Source organism: Chionomys nivalis, chromosome 7, assembly GCF_950005125.1.
Source record: "Chionomys nivalis chromosome 7, mChiNiv1.1, whole genome shotgun sequence".
In the NCBI taxonomy this organism is placed as follows: domain Eukaryota; kingdom Metazoa; phylum Chordata; class Mammalia; order Rodentia; family Cricetidae; genus Chionomys; species Chionomys nivalis.
In genome coordinates, this window is record NC_080092.1 from 16,518,002 (window position 1) to 16,532,387 (window position 14,386).

Sequence of the window (14,386 nt, forward strand, 5' to 3'; positions counted from 1 at the left end):
AAACAACACATTATAGCATCTGTGGACATAGTATTCCCACTAAAGAAGCATTATGAGTCATCAAAAGATGATTGACAGTACAGAGGGGTGTTCTCACATCTTATCAATTACAGTGCCATTTTATATAAGGGACCGGTATCAGAAGGCGATAGGCACATCATATACACAGAGCACATACCACCTAGTGCTCGGTGAGCGCTCCATAGCCTTGCCCTGCTGCTGTAATTACCAAAAGGGCATGCTGGATGTTTATCTGCACCCATTTGTTTGGGGGCCTCTGATTCTGTGAGTTCAGGCCTTCCAACGGCAGTACCCCTCAATGCTACAACTGGTTCTGGGAGCCACTGAGCCTCAACTCTGAGGCTGGATGTCCATCCCATCTCTGTCACTGGAAGCTGGGTGACCTTAGTGAGTCATGTTGTTTCTCTGGACCTCGGTGTTGAGAGGGAATAACAGCACTGTTGATGTCCCAGGGGTATCGTAAACATAAAAAAATACTCAATAGAGGCTGTTCTTGAATTCACCTGGGGCAAGCAGCTTTGTTTTTTTAAGTCGCATTGGGGATGTGTGCCCTCTAGTGGTAGAGCCCCGCCCAGTGGTGGTGCCTTCTGCCTTGGGGAGGGCTAAACAGGGACCACAGTAGGTTAGGTTAGCTTGTCCTGAGCTTTCCTAGAGCAAGAAGTGAATTCCAATCTAGAACCACAACAGCTGAGTCCAGGAGCAGCGATCTGTGTACACGGTTCTCTGGAAAGACAGTAGAAAGTTCCAGTCTGGGCCCCTGGAAACTCTAGAGAACTCTTCAAGAAGGAACAAAGCATGTAGCTAGGGAGAATCGTGAGGGGTCCCAAGGCAGATCTCACTCTCCTTCCTTTACTCCTTCCCCCTCCATCCTCATTCTCCGCTTGAGTTGTGCAGGCCCCGGCCCACAGGAGTTGTAGGACTTTCCATCGTCTCCCAGGACATCAGAGGCAGACTAGACCTGCCAGCTACCTGGGCTCCAGCTCCATGCTCTCGGCCCTCTAGCGCAAGGTCAGCTTCTCCAAGCAGGCGACAGGAAGCCGAGATGTTTCGTTGAATCACGGAGTAAAGTTTCGAAGAAGGGAAAAAGGCAGCAGGCGGAGTTCCCGGGGCTGGAGCCTTGCCCGGCTGGTCCCCGGGCTCAGGGAGGGTGGGAATGACGCAGCCTGGGCCCGGCAGGTCTCAGGAGCACCATTCACCGGGAATCTGCAGGCAGCGGCAGCCAGGAGGACTGTGAGGCTCTGGGAAGAACAGCTGAGCCTGTCCAGGCTGACTCATGGGGGCTCCGTGCACGGGGCACAGTGTGTGCTTAGCATCCTGTCTTGTTGGTGTCCGAGAGACACCCCCACCCTCATCCACGCACACATATACACCACCCCAGAAAAGCATCCCACGCCAGCAGAGCGTGTGTATTTGGGGGTGAGAGAATAGAAGAAACCTCCTCAGCAAGGGTCAGTTTTGAGCAGAGAAATCCCGTGGCTCCCATGGAGGGGGGCCGCAGAGCAGCTGTGGGCTGCGACTACAAGCCCGAGACAGTGTGGACAGACAGCGCATGCTCCCGAGACAGGCCCCCTTCCAGGGCCATGCATCCTAGAGGTCTTCTCACAGGAGACAACGCAGGTTTGTGGGATCACCCCGAAATACAGCTGGAGATGAAGCTGAGACCGGAAAAGGGAGAGGCTTCCGGATTCTTGGTGATTTCTACCCAGCACCATGGTTCTCCCTGGTGGTTCATAGAACCAGACTATTTGGAATGAGAAAGGAAAACTTGCCGCCCTCTGGTCCCAGGCTCTGGAGAGATGCTAGAGCCATCACCAACCTAGAGACCAGCCCTAAATTATCTGCTCCTCAGGCAAAGCAATGCCAGGTAATAGGAAGGAAGCAGGATCGAATCCCGGCTCTGCTACGTGCTTAGGGCCACACCTTAAGCACGTCATCTGCATCTCAGCGGCCCAGTTTCCTGAAGTGACAGGTAGCGCCCTCCGCAGAAAGCATTTATGAAAAATAAACACATAACTGCTGCCATTGGTTGAACCCTTCGAGATCAGGTAATGTTCAGTTGCTCGGGCTACACCCACTCACGGAATCCTCGTATGCCCTGTCATTGTCTGTCCCATGGTTCTGCTAGCTAAACTACACTGCTAACTCATGCCATGTGAGTAGCTTACCACTGGCATTTGATGTGGGAGCTTGGGTCTGAGGAAGGTGACAAGGCCCCAAAACACACTGAACGGGACACTCCCATCCCTGTCAGGACCTGTTGGAACTGAAGAAATTCCTGGCTTGGCAAACCAAAAGGAGAGTCTGAGCAGGGCTCTTCTTGGAACGTGGGATCCCTGACCAAACTGTTCCCTATCCCCCTCTGAAGTACCCCTCTGAGACAGACTTAAGACTAGACACTCTGGACAAAGCTGCTAGAGGCCCAGCTCCACCGTTCTCACGAGTAGGAGGAAGCCTGCTGGATGCTGCAGTGGTAGCAGGCAGGAGGCTTGGACATGTGTCTTCCTGGCAGGATAACTCACTAGTGGGGAGGCCCTCAGTTTAGACTTCTCCACTAAGCCCGGGAGCTACCTCTTTCAGAGGTCTAGCTGGCCCTGTAAGAAGAAAGGGGAAAGGCCACTTCCTACCCTGTGCCCTTCCTGTTGCAGTGAAACAAGGGCTCTGGCACCCAGGCCGGGCTGGGCTGAGAGAGTCTCTGCCCACCAGTTGACCTCCCAGCCACCCCTCTGCCTCTCCCAGTCCCAAGTCCCCATGCCTTGGTCCTGGCCCCTCAGCAGCCACGGTCATCTCAGCTGATCTTTCCCTGGCTGGGACTCCTGGCTGGGCTGTGCGGCCCTTCCCTTCCCACTCCGTGCTTGGCAGGAGGGTAAGCGTCTGTTCTCAAGCTGGGCCCAGGGGGCTGGCCAAGGCTAATGAGTGCAAAAGAGGGCGGAGGGCTGGACTGGCGAAAGCGGAACCCCCTTTCCCAAGGAGCCAGTCCCGCCCACCAGGGGAATTGTGAGGTGAGATCAGCTATGGACAAGGAAGACTGAGAAAGAACTGACTGGCCAAGGAGAGTCCAGACCCCCACGAGGACAGAAAGACCTCACCTTCTATCCATCTGAGGACCCACAGTCACAAGCCCAGGCGAGCCCTGCACCTAGCTGGCACCATGCTGACTCCCTATCAACCTGATACTTCCCCACACTTGGGTCACCCACCTCTCACCTCAAATCTCCTCCTAATTAGGAGGCACCCAAACCCCTGCTTGCGGTGTTGGTAAATGTTGGGTGTAAGTCCAGGTACCACCATCGGTCACCTGTCTGGCCTCAGTGTCTTCGTCCATAAGAAGGCAATGATGGTGCCCACCTGGCATCCCTGTGAAAGGCTAAGAGATCCATGCAGACTGTAAAGAGGTCCCGGCATTAGACTGCACACAGTTGGTGCATACTTTTCTCTGAGTCTGCTGGCTCTGCACCCCCACTCCAGCAGAGAGTAGGTAGGGATCCCTGACCTGCCTGAGCAGTGGGAAATCCCTCCCCTCCGCTCTGCCCTCTTCCCGCCTACATACGCCCTTGTCCAGCAGACTGTGTACAGAGACACAATGTAGCTTTTCTGTGGAAAGAGTCTGGGACCCCAAGTCACCCCTGTACCATCACAGAGGGGAGTCAGCATGAAGCAGAGAGAGGCCATGTAGAAAAGAATTGTCTCCCCAAGATTGGAGTCTGAACACCCAAGGTCAAGTCTGTGCCTGCCATTGGTTAGCAGAATGACCCTCATCTCCGCGTGTTTGTTGATCCAATAATGCAGGAAAGGTCCTGAACAACCCCCTAAAGGCTTTGGGGCTCAAGGCTGAACAAGCCAGGAAAACGCAAATTCAGCTCTCGAGACATCTCTGGCCTTTCTTTGCTTTATTGAGTCAAAGAAAATACTTTGACCCTTTTATGGGGATGTGGGGAGGGGATGCTTCATCCAAGAGAAACAGCTTCTGAAGGACTCCAGCCAAGAAAGCCGAAGGGCAGGGCCAGGAGGGTCCTCGGATCACAGCATGGGTAGGAAGCTGAGGGAGCAGGAGCCAGAAGACAGGCAGTTAGAGGGCGACCCCCATCCCAGTAGCTGCTCCCTCTCCCTTTCCCTACTGCCGCCACCCCTACACAGAGCCCTAGCGTGCTATCATTCCTACAAGGACAGACTCGTTGCGTTCTGGTGCACACTTATGAACTCTGTCATTCATTCCCTCTCACGGTCCAGGACCCTGCTCTCAGACATCCTCCAGTCAAAGCAGGATTGACCCTGAGAGAACAACCCACGAGTTTGGAGGAGGCACGCAGTCATTGTTGAAGTCACATAGAGAAGGGATAGGTTTTAGTAAGGTAGCTGAAAGCGACCAGCAGGAATAGTGGGGAAGGAGGGGGAAAGCGTGGGTGTTTAGGGGTAGAGAGAAGCATATTATTCAAAGCTACCCCTTCTTTAGTGTGGTCCTCAAAGTTGCACCAGGCCACACCCCAAGGGTTTCCCAGCATCCACCCACCAGAGGCCTTCCCATCTTGTTACTGGCCAATCAGCGTTTTACTTAAAACAATACAAGTGACAAGCCAGAACCAGCCACCTGTGACTTGCAAGAGAGACTGGGAAGTGAAGAGACAGTCTTCATGGGTAACCAGCAAGTGTGTGGCACAACTGAGAAGCAGTAGAGAAAGTAACGAACCCTGTAGGAGCTGAAATGCTTCTAGAAGATAAGACTCAATTTATATCCCTGTTGGAAAGTGGGGGAAGGGTGGCTTGAAGGGGTTACAGTTGACACATCACAAGAAGTGACAGAAAGACCCTACTCTTTCTTGGTGCTTGCGTAAGTATGCCACCTCAAGGTCAGAGTCCTCATCCGTGAAAAGGCTTATCAGTTGTGACTGAGGAGTGGGGACAGGCACACACAGGAGGCACTCCATAGGTGTGATGATGCTGGCCATTGTGGACCCTTGAGTCCCCGCCCCTAGTGGAGTTGCCTAGACAAACAGGGAGAAAAATACACGCCCTGCTCCCGAGGAAGTCTCATAACCACCGGTGACCCAGTCCTGAAAGAGAGACTCCACGGAGGTGACCCTTCACCCAGTCTCTGAAAGACCTTCCTGCTGCAGATGCTCAGAACCCACAGACACCTGGTGCATCCATTGGACCATTATTTAACAAAGGGGACAATTGAGGTTCTAAGACCTCATGTCTCCAAAACAGAACTGACCAATAGGTGTCAGGTCACGTGCAAACTCTGGTTGTGGCTGCCTGGAGGCCGGCGAGTGTGCAGAGATTTATTAGGGTTCAGTGGGAAAGAATGCCAGAATCCACCAGTCAGGTCTGCCATTAACAGTATAGAGAACCCACAATAGACACCCACATTCCTGGAAGTTATGATGAAGATTGGCCCCTCTGGCCATCTTTACTTTCTCCCTAAAACATTTACAAACAGACACAGAAGATGGGGCTAAATTAGCCAGAAGAACCCGGAGGACAAAAATAAAATCAAACATCTACTTGATAAAAGTCTGTTTAGAATTCCCAGCAACTCTCATCCTTACCAGCTATACAGCTAGAGCCATCAGCAGCTGGGGCTTCCTGAAGTACAGCCCACGTTTGTCACCGTCCTGCTTCCTAACAATGTCCCGGCTTCCTCCTGGTAATTGCCTAGTCCCCATTACAGACCTTCCCTTGTATCTTTCCTTACCTGCTCCCCCTGCACTCGGGCCTAGAATTTGAATCTTGAGCAATGAGACACTTATTGGAAGTGGTCGTATTTGGTTAACTTCAGTGGTGGCTTGCAACCCTGTTGTTTAAGCTCAGAATAGAGAGGCAGTTCCCGCCACCTACCTGTCTCCTGTCACAGATGTTTCCACCTCACACTGCCACTGTCTGTGTCCTCAAACCCTTGACAGATGGAGACCCTGCCGAGTTCACTGATGTGTTGCTAAAGTTTCACAAGCCAGCTATATATACACTGTAGGCATTCAACATCCTCATCTGGATTTTTGTTTTATGTTTTGACTTTTTGGGTTTGGTTTGGTTTTGGTTCGTCTGTTTGTTTGCTTGTTTGTTTTTGTTTTGTTTTGTTTTTTGAGACAAGATTTCTTTATGTATCCCTGACTGTCCTGGAACTTACTCTATAGGCTGCCTCTGCCTCCCAAGTTCTGGGATTAAAGGCATGCACCACCACTGCCTGGCAGTTTGCCTGTTCTTAAATAATTGAATGAATATAAACCCTAAGACTAAGAATATGGCTCAATGGTAGAGTGCTTGCCTAGCATACACAAAAACCTGAGTCCAAATCTCCAGACATAAGAAGGGAAGGGGAGGGGAGGGGAGGGAAGAGGGGGGGGAAGGGAAGGGAAGGGAAGGGAAGGGAAGGGAAGGGAAGGGAAGGGAAGGGAAGGGAAGGGAAGGGAAGGGAAGGGAAGGGAAGGGAAGGGAAGGGAAGGGAAGGGAAGGGAAGGGAAAGGACCTGGGATTAGAGACCAGGATTCAAACTCACTTTCTGTGTGGTCTCTGGCAGGCCTCTCTGAGCCGCTATCCTCTCTTGTGTAAAATAGACACAATCTACACACGTCTCAGGGTTGTCAGTGGGTTTAAATGATAGGGGATACAAGTTCTTTGTGAACTACAAATGAGGTGCAGAGGGCGTTCTTATCACCAAGGGAGGGAAGAAGTGGGTGAGAGCCGCGGATGATTCAAAGATCAAGTCCACCCCACAGCTCACAGCCGACAGAAGGCAGGCGTTGCCTTTGTCCAAACACAGCTTGTGAAGCAATGTCTTCTTAACTTGAAAATCCCAGAAAACTAATTCAAAACAGCTTAGTCAGTGGGGAGAATGTGTTGACTCAAGACATTGGGACAGTTTGGGCATTAACTTCAGGTAGGTTTTGATCTGGTCGCTTAAATTTCGCCAAATACCTAGTTTCTAAGCAACAAAGACTAGGTGACTAAACACTAATTAGCAGCCCATTCACTGAGCACATGGGAAGAACCAAGGGCTTTGTTTTGTCAAAACAAATAAAGAATATTGCCCTTGACCTGACATGGAGAACAAATATTGGCTTTGATCATTCAGGAATCTGGTTTTTCGGTTACATGCAGCAAAAGCCGTGTTGCTATTGTTGCTGTAATGGAATACCTGACAAGTTCATTTTAAAGTATGACAGCCATGTTTCAGCCCACAGTCTAAGAGATTCCAGTCCACAGTCCTGGGCTCTGTTGACTCTGGACCTGTGCTGAGGCCAAGCAGAACATCATGGCAACAGAGTGTGCATAGAAGCTGCTCAGTTCATGGTAGGCAGGAAGCAGAAAAAATGACAACCGTGCCCCCCCCTCCCAGCATCTGTGTAACATCTGGTGATGCATCTGTAATTCCAGCACTGGGGAGGCAGAGACAAGTTCCTGGAGCTCACCAGCCTAGCCAAATCAACCAACTCTAGTTCAATTATATACACACAAATTAAAATTTCAAAAAAAATAAAAGAATGCAAGGTCAGTAATGACCACACACACACACACACACACCCATCCTGACACCAACCCTTTCTGTCAGCTTCCTGTCACCAATGGAATGTTTGGCATAAACAACTTCAAAGGAAGAGTTCTTTTCTCTGTCCAACAGTTGCAGAGTGCTCCGTCCACTTCATCTATGATAGATGGAAAGCAGCATTGAGGAGTCCACATCATGGCAGGCAGGAAGGGAGAAAAGGGAACATAAAAACTAAGCAGGCTGTGATAGAGTCTCCAAGGACACAGCCCCAGTGCCTTGCTTCCTTCTACCCAACAGGAAGTCCCACCCCCTCCTTACCATCTGTCTGGTGTGGAATCCATCAGTCAGTGCCAAACCATCTAAACCATCATCTCTAGCAATAGCCTCGCAGACGTGCCCAGAATTGTGCTTTTCTGGTCTCCTAGGTATTTATTAATCCAATGAATGTGAAAAATCAAGATGATCCCTTACACTAACGTAAGCCCAAGAAATGCATGGGAAGAAGTGATGGGGAGGTTGGCAAACAAGGCTTGGAAACAGGAGTCAGTGATTGGCAGGGCCAGGTCAGGGAGGGCCAACAGCCGCAATGTCCCTTAGAGCAGCCTACTGCTTCTGTTTGCATTTAAGAGAAGCCTCTGGCTGCAGGGGAAAAGGGCAGAGATGAAGAAAGGACACTGAGACAAGGCCACCGTTGTTCTTCAAGTGGGAGATGACAGAGTCCCACACAGGGATGGAGGATTGAGAGACACGAAGCAGTGCACTCAGCAGGATATCGGACTAGGAGGAGGCAAAAGTGGAGCCACCGAAGGTTCCAGGCCTGACACCCGAAGTGGCACAGGCTGTGCCCACTGAAATGGGGGACTGGAGAAGATGGCTTACCCTAACTGGGCCTCGGTGGGTCTGATGCAGCCAGTGCAACTTAGCCTATTCAAAGCCTGGGCCAAGGAGACCAGTCAGGGATGGACAGACCACAGAAGGATGCTCAGCCTGGTATCAGACGTCAGGGTAATTCCACACTCCTTTGGGTACAGCCCGGGGCCTCTAGAGCCAAGTTCTGGAATGCTCTTTGCCTCTGGCCTCCTGCCACAGGCATCATCTGCAGAGAATAGTCCCAGATGTAAGCATGGTGATTTCATCAGGGTCCTCGTGTGAGGGGACACATGTGCAGGAGATGGCAGCCCATCAGACCATGGAAATCCTGACCCCAGAGGCTGAGACACAACAATGCGGTGGCCTCCTGCTCCTGCTGGCGTGCGCCCAGTTCTCAAACGTGGCTAATTAGTGTAATGAATTATGACAAATGTGGATGGCGCCTCTGATTTGCTGACAGCAGATACAAACAGAGGCGCTGGCCAAGAACCTCAGTGCGTACATTACACACACACACACACACACACACGGACACACGCACACACATACCACCAAAAATAGCTTGTCGTTGGTCTGTAATCCAGTAACTTCCATCTGTACTGGAACCTGGCTGCTGCTGAGGGTAGAAAAGAAACTGGAGTCGTGGAATCTCCCTCCCTTTAACCACTTGGTCTTCCTTCTCATCGCCGCTTCTTTCTGCCACAGGCACCATAGCCAGCCCTGCAATCCTTCAAGGAAGGGACTTGAGCTTTCTGGGGACCGTCTGTGTCCTTTACATACTAGATCAAAATGACTGGGTTCATAGAGCTATTGATCAACAAAAAGGTGTGAGTTTGGGACAGGCCTTGGAATCACTCTTATAACCAAACAGAAGCTGAAACCCAAACCAGGGCAGGCAGACAGCTAGAACTGGTGACTGATGGATGATGAATACCCCCACTGAGCTGAGAGATGGATGGATGGATAGATAGGGAGGTAGAAGACAGATATGTAGATAAATAGATAATAAGCAGATGACAGAGGTGGTTGATAGGTAGGTAATAGATTGGTTGATTGATTGAATCTGTGCCTAAATGTTTGTCTCTTTACTAAAATGTATTCTTTTGTCTTAAGGAGAGAGGGCACATCTCTCTCCCAACAGAAGTTATAGATATAATGCCTGTGTGTCCATTGCTAATGACTGTATTAAATAAGCTGTTTAAAAGGAACATACCAGTCAGGCGGTGGTGGCGCACAACTTTAGTTCCAGCACTTGGAAGACAGAGGCAGGTGGAGCTCTGTGAGTTCGAGGCCAATCTGGTCTACAAAGAGAGTTCCAGGATAGCCAGGGCTGTTACACAGAGAAATTCTGTCTCAACCCTCCCCCCCCCCCGTCAAAAAAAGAAGATCAATAAAAGAAACATGCCAAACATAAGGTTACTTTCCAATTCAATTGATGAAGAGGTGACTCTCAGTTTACAGACGCCCCCATTGTGAACTGCATGCCTGCTAACATCGTACAGCAAGGCTCCCTGTTACCTGAGATACTGCTTGTCAGCTGCCCATCCTGCCTTCCTCACTGCAGCTTCAGGTCCCTTGTTGGGGGGGGGAGGGTAGGGAGCAGACATCCCTGTGAATCCCAGCCCTGCCTCCAGGGGTGGGAGCACCGTTTTTGGATAAAAACTCAGGACCAGCCAGCAACAGAGAGGCAGAGAGCCGTGTCCATAGCACCTCCCAGGAAAGCCATATCAAAACTCAGACACAGGATTTCCAAAAGAACCTGTTGTCACAGGCTGGGAAGGACTGAGCAAATAAACATCACTCACCCACACACATGCACACATATATGCAACATATACAGGCACGTACATATATGCACACATGCACACATATATACACACATGCACATTCACACATTCATATGCTCTTGATACACATGCACGCATGCATTCTCACACAAGAATACACACACACATACCCACATTCATGCAACACACATTCATGCACACACACACACACACATTTTCAAATATGCACACATATGCATGGGGTTGTACATCTGTTAAAGTCTTATTGCACGTGTTTCTGCACATTCATATGCCACCTGTAACATCACCAACTGGTGTTCCTTAAATTAACTCTTTCTGCACTTGCTCATATGGACTTAAAAGGGAAATGTATGTTTCTTCCATATATAGAAATTGATCATCAAAATATACTCACAACATTAAAATAGAAAGCAAATGTTAGTCCTGGAGCCAGCTGCAGCCCTCCCTCTGAAGGCTGAGCGTGTGTTTACAGCAGGTTTGCTCCCTGTCTGGGAGCTCTGTGCAGGGGAAAACACAGTTTACCCTTTCAACCCCGTTCAGGGCCCCCACAGAATGAGACTTAAAACGTTATGCACCCAGGCCTGCATGTCGCTCCCAGGTAGGACTGTAGAGGGGGCAGCTGAGGAAAGGGGGCCTTGCAAGAGCAGTGGAGGGCAAGGCTCGGGGCTACTGCTTTGTCTGGCTGGGCGCTGTGCAACCTGACCTCACAGACTGGTGACTAGCTGCCCTTCCCACCTGTCAGCCTGTCGTGGGCTCTGTCCCCTTCCTGAAGCGCCCTCCCTTCTCTTCAGGACTCGCCTCCTCTTCTCTGTCAGTTGGGTTTTCAGCAGCACAAACCATAAAACCCAGCTAAGAAATAGATCCAAGGAAAGTCCATCACCTCTGTTGAGAAGACACCAAATGTCTTCGTCCCTTCCCTCCCTTTGCTCTGCCAGCCTCAAACCGTGATGCCCTCTCTTTAGGGTTGCAAAATGGCTTACATCCTCACAAAAACCTCAAACTCACGGAAAAGAGTCATGACTTTACTACACCTTCGTTATTGTCCTGAGAAAGGATCTTCCTATATAGACCAGGTTGACCTTAGACTCACAATCTCTCTATCTTCGGTTCTCAAGTGCTAAGATTACAGGGGTGTGTCACTACGCTCTTCTTGTCTTAAGAAGTCTCCCTAGAAAAGATTACCTACTAACTCATTGGAGTCACATGAGCCTGCTGAAGTCAGTTTCTGGCACAGGGAATACAGTTGACATGGTGGGTGTGGGAAGTCTAGACTCATGGCACAGATTCGGGTGGGGGTAGCCTTTCTGAGGTCCCCTTCCCCATTGTGCGCTCAGAACTGAGTGCTCTGTGCTGAGAAGTCAGTCCTATTCCCCCCTGTACTTCCCTACTGGAATCGACTTTCAGGGAACTGGGTAAAGCCCCCTGAGCAATGGGAGCTTCAGGGACAATGGTTGAAACATCTCATCTGTTTCCCCTTCTATCCTCTCATGCATCAAACACCGCTCCCCTCCCTGCTCCCGGGAGTGTGTGTGTGTGTGTGTGTGTGCCTTGTCTAGTCCCATTGGATTACTTTACACTTATATCAAATACATGTTTTCTTTTATTTTTTTTTAAACACTGGGACCAGTACCCAGGGCCTCTAGGACCCTAGGCAAGCACTCCACTGCCAAGCCACACTCAAAATGTAATAATCAACCCACTTGTGAGCTTGACTTAGTCACTAACATGTGAGCCTCTTCCGTGGGCTGGATTTGCTCTGGGATCCAAGCCGGCTCATCTCTGCCTCTGTGCAACCCTTCCCATGGTGACACTCACCACACTATGGTTGCTATTGACTGCGTTGCTTCTCAGTCACATGTGTGACACTCGCTTTTGGGTTCCAAGGAATCCAGTATACAGTAAGACTTCCCAACACATTGCAAGCAGAGAAAAGGAGGAAGGCAGGGAGGCAGACCCAAACTTTATAAACTGGTGTGTGCCCAGCCTTTCCCTATGATGTCCTCCTAAGGGACTATCTGGAAAGCAGGCAAGCAGCCGGTGGTAAGAAGAAAGTTCAAGATTGAGACCACATATCTATGTATGTGACCAACTTTGTTTATGAGACCCTGTCAGTAACTTTGAAAAGCACAGATATTCTGTAGGAGCTATATCTCACACAGTCAAGTTCATTTAGATCTTGAGTAAATACATGTCAATGACAAGTGACAGCAAATGAAAGATGGGCCCTCAGGTGAGAAGAAAAAGAAGGGGTGCTGGACAGAGTGATGCATATCTGTAATTCAGCATTCAGGAGGAGGAGGCAGGGGGATCAGGAGTTCAAGAGAAGCCTGGGCCAACCTGGGATACATAGGGAGACTCTATCTCAAAAAAAAAAAAAATACAAAAAGTATATTATGTTGGATAAAGCTTTTGTACATTGTAAAGATTTATCACTTGCATTAGTTTAATAAAATGCTGATTGGCCAGTAACCAGGCAGGACAACCAGACTAAGAGAATTCTGGAAAGAGGAAAGGCAGAGTCAGTCACCAGCAAGACACAGAGAATGCAGGATGAGAATGCTGCACTGAGAAAAGGGACCAAGACACATGACTAAACACAGCAAGATTATGGATTAAGTTGTAAGAGTTAGTTAATAATAAACCTTAGCTAATAGGCCAAATGGTTTATAATTGGTATACACCTTTGTGTTTCCTGGGGACTGAACAGCTGCAGGACTGTGCAGAACAGAAACTTCCATCTACAAGAGTATTTATAGAATCTAGTAATCTTTGTATGGAAGTGAAGCGAGAAAACAAGCACCAGTCTTCCACAAGTACATGACATTTCACATGGGACAATCTGTAGAAAGGGAGTTTGGGACTGGCAAGATGGTTCGGCAAGTAAAGGCATCTGCCACCAAGCCTGACTTTGATCCCAGGGATTCACATAGTGGGAGGAGAGAACTGAGTGCCACAGCTGTCATCTGACCTCCACATGTACCATGGCACTCACGCACATGCACACACACAGTAAATAAATCTAATTTTAAAAATTAGATAAGCTTGGAGCATTTCACTCCTGATTTGAACCAGAGACAGAGAGAGAGAGAGAGAAAGAGAGAGAGAGAGAGAGAGAGAGAGAGAGAGAGAGAGAGAGAATCACAGAGACATATAATATGACAGGAGTAGACAGGAAAATGGCATGACTCCCCAGCTGGGATTTGCCTTTTCCAAACCTTACATGTGATAGTTTCGAGATGATCTTGCCAGTATGTAGGTAGATAGGCAGGTGAGTGTGCCAGTGGGTGGTGGGATGGATGGATGGATGGATGGATGGATGAATGGATGGATGGATTATGGGTGAATGGATGGATGGATGGATGAATGGATGGATGATGGGTGGGTGGATGGATGGATGGATGGATGGATGATGGGTGGGTGGATGGATGGATGATGTGTGGATGGATGGATGGATGATGGGTGGGTGGATGGATGGAAGGATGGATGGATGGGTGGATGGATGGATGAATGGATGGATGGATGGATGGATGGATGGATGATGGGTGGGTGGATGGATGGATGGATGGATGGATTATGGGTGAATGGATGGATGGATGAATGGATGGATGATGGGTGGGTGGATGGATGGATGGATGGATGGATGATGGGTGGGTGGATGGATGGATGGATGATGGGTGGATGGATGGATGGATGATGGGTGGGTGGATGGATGGAAGGATGGATGGATGGATGATGGGTAGGTGGATGGATGGATAATGGGTGGGTGGATGGATGGAAGGATGGATGGATGGATGGATGATGGGTAGGTGGATGGATGGAAGGATGGATGGATGGATGATGGGTAGGTGAATGGATGGATAATGGGTGGGTGGATGGATGGAAGGATGGATGGATGATGGATGGGTGGGTAGAGAGAGGAATGGACAGATGAAATGCATGAATGCATGGATAGACAGGTGGATAGATGGTCAAGTAGACCGACCGATGCATGGAAAGATACATGGGAAGGTAGAAGAATTGATGGGCAAATGGAGTGAGTATTTAGCCCTGAGTTTGTGCTTCCAGAATCAAGCTTCTCCTACCATTGATATTTCTCTCCCTATGAGGAACCCTCTGTTACAGCCCAGTGCAATACAAGGCAAGATTTGGAGAACAGGAGAGACAAGGTAGCAAACCAAGCTGTTACCACGCTTACCACCCAGCT